The sequence below is a fragment of the Tigriopus californicus genome, chromosome 3, assembly GCF_007210705.1.
Source record: "Tigriopus californicus strain San Diego chromosome 3, Tcal_SD_v2.1, whole genome shotgun sequence".
In the NCBI taxonomy this organism is placed as follows: domain Eukaryota; kingdom Metazoa; phylum Arthropoda; class Copepoda; order Harpacticoida; family Harpacticidae; genus Tigriopus; species Tigriopus californicus.
The window spans coordinates 7,023,986-7,027,032 of NC_081442.1; positions in this window are offsets into that span (position 1 = coordinate 7,023,986).

The window sequence follows — 3,047 nt, forward strand, 5'->3', positions numbered from 1 at the left end:
TACATCCAAACACTATTTGTACTTTGAAATTACTTTGTAAATTGCATGATTGATGCAAAAACATGTCTTGCAGGAAAATATATCAACGAATTTTGTTTACAATTTTAAGCTGTACTGGCACTTTTCTTTTTAATATGGAATAAAAGTGAAATTGTCAGGGTAGTTATTTGCCATTCCAATGTCATTCCAAGTTGAAACTTTGCTCTTTGCAAATTCAAAGTGCCACTTAACTTGAACAAAAATGAGTCAACTGTATTTTTGCTTGCTTCCCTGTTGTAACAATATCCAAAAGAAGCCTAAAATGCATAAAAAATGTGAAAACGTACCAAAGATGCAAATAAACAAATAAGGTTTAGAATACAAAAAGATGCAATTAAGGGCCCAGGATGAAGGTAAATGTTATTTGTGTAAGATTGAGAACACTACTCATCACTCATCAGAACCCAGAGTCGAACCAAAGATAAACAATGCGCTAGCAATCAGTAGGGTTGGCCAAAACTTCCATCTCGCAAATTTTCCGAAAAAAAAACTATATATTCCAGATTTTTCTGCTTTTTTATTGCATTTGCAAACTTTGCAATTTTACTAGCCATATTTGACACTTAATGCAATTTCAACCATTTTGGCAATTTATGAAATTGTGCATGAAGTCAGGGTCATTTTGGGAATACAATTGTGAGGACGAAGGTTTTGCGATTTTTTTCCAAATATCCTTTTGATATGAACCAAGAACTTCTCCAATCATGAACAACCAGCACCTTAGAGCTAGAGCGGCCGCTGATTTACATGAAGAAGGCATTTTCAACGAAGAGAACAACCAGTGTGGGAGCAAAGAGACAGAAAGTGAATGCAGCCATTTTTGTCGAAAACCATCATTCAATCAATGTGAAGTGTTGGTTTAATATTGCAAGTCTGGACACTAACATTTATAAGCCAAAATAAAGTCTCCCCAATCCTCCTCCTTGTATGTACACAATCATAGTTTCGAAATCGAATCCATGGAAATGTCATCACACGACAACAAAAACCAAAGGAAAGGCGAGAACGCATTAAGGCTTCTGCTGGTACCCATTCTACCATTAGTTCCACAAGTCCCATGAGTCTCTCAACCGGCTGTGAGAGATATTCTGAGGATCTAACAGCTTCAAACAATTGTTCAGACCAGCACACACCAATATCGTGAAATTGAACAAGAGAGTCAATGCTAAAGTCAATGAACCTACCAGCAATGTTAGGTTGAAAACACACAATGAGGAAGAAGCTATGGAAGGGACTTCAGTAAGTTAAAGAAGATATTTGAAGCGGATGCCATGACAAGTCCCCCTGCTTGTAACATATCTTATAATGCGTGAATAAACCGCTTGCCAAAGAGACAGCAAAGCGACGCTACAACAGAAGCCCAATTAATTTAAAGCTCATAAAGACCGGGCCCGGAGTGAATATTAGTATTTTCTAGAAAAAGAGAAGGTGCCAGTCCAACGAACTTGAGTCAACATTTGGATGGTTTGGGCGGTTTGGGCAACCCATCGGAGTCAACTACTACATTCTTTGCAAGAATTGCTGGAATCGGATAAACTTGTCAAGATGGAGTGTTTGTTAAAGTTTTCAAACTTGGCTTAAGAGACATGAAGGTATTCAAACCAATCATAACTTATGGAAAGATCTTTCTGAAGTAGCCTTGCAGTAGATTCCTGCCATCAATTTCAACCCATCTGAACATCTTCAGAGCCTCGAGGACGAAATATTTTCTTCCATTAGATTGGACGCTTGGCTGAAATGGTGTCCCAAACTTAGAGAGTTTGGCCTTCTCAAATTCAATGAGAAGGGCTGTTCCAAGCAGGGGTGTAGCTTTTTCCACCCATTTATGTGCATGACATCTTTGAGGCACAAGGTATGCCTCAATTTCAAGTGCACAAAGGCCCATCTCAGGGGCACTAGGAGGAATAGACGTCCGTTGTCTCAATCTCATTGTCAAGTCTCTCAACAGACTTACCCCACCCCTTTCCTCTCTCCTTCGCTATTTCCCTCCCCTTGTTCCCCTCCCTCTCCTACAACCTCACCCTCAATTCCTTTAACCTCTCTTCTGCCCAAACTTTGTAGCCCTAAGCCCCCCTCTGGTCGCCATGAGCCCCACGTATCTCTTAGATCGTATGTTCAGGTGGCGGCCAGAGTTCCTTCTCCCTCTTCTTCCCCCCTTTTACCCTCTCCTCAAAGGTTCTCTTACCCTCCACCTAAGGTTAGTTTTGTCCAAAAACAGGATTCTTTAAGGTTGGAGAGCCTAGTCAAAGATTTGATAGCCCTAGTCCATCGAAGAGCTATCTGCCCATAAAAGGGCTTTATTTGAATGTGCATTGTCTTATTTCCAAAAAAGATAGCACAAAGATCAAGGTTCTTGAGGAACTAGCTTTAGATAGGCAGGTCTCGTTCATTTCCATGACAGAAACCTGGCTTCGACCAGGAGTCTTAGATGAAGAGCTGGCCATGGTTGGTTTCAATTTAGTTCGATGTGATAGAGTACGCCCTGACAATCCCATTTTTCCGCATGGGGGCGTATGTCTATATGTTAGAAATGACCTGCACACTAGTCATGTAAAAATGTCTAATGGAGAAGTAGAGGTCTTAGTTTGTCATCTTCAAGGTCTTGATCTGTCCATTGTGACAATATATAGGCCCCCCTCTTGTTCAGTAAGCTCGTTCTTGTCAGCTCTCAAATTCATAGGAAATGAGTTGGACCAGTCAGTTTGCTCAAAGGTTTTCTTTGTAGGGGACTTCAATTTTCCGGCTAGCGTTGTAGAGTGGGAGGCTAGTCCAAATGGGTATATTCCCGTATCGAAATCGACGTCTCAGTCGTTCGAAAAGCTGGAGGAATTTGCGATCTTGCGCAATCTCTCTCAGCATGTTGGTGTACCCACCAGAGCGAATAGCGTTCTTGACTTGCTTTTTCCAATGACCCTGATCTGATCCAGTATGTCCATGTGACACCTAGTAATCTGTCAGATCATCATATTCTCGAGATAGGGTCTCGATCATTACTCAAAAGCCGACGT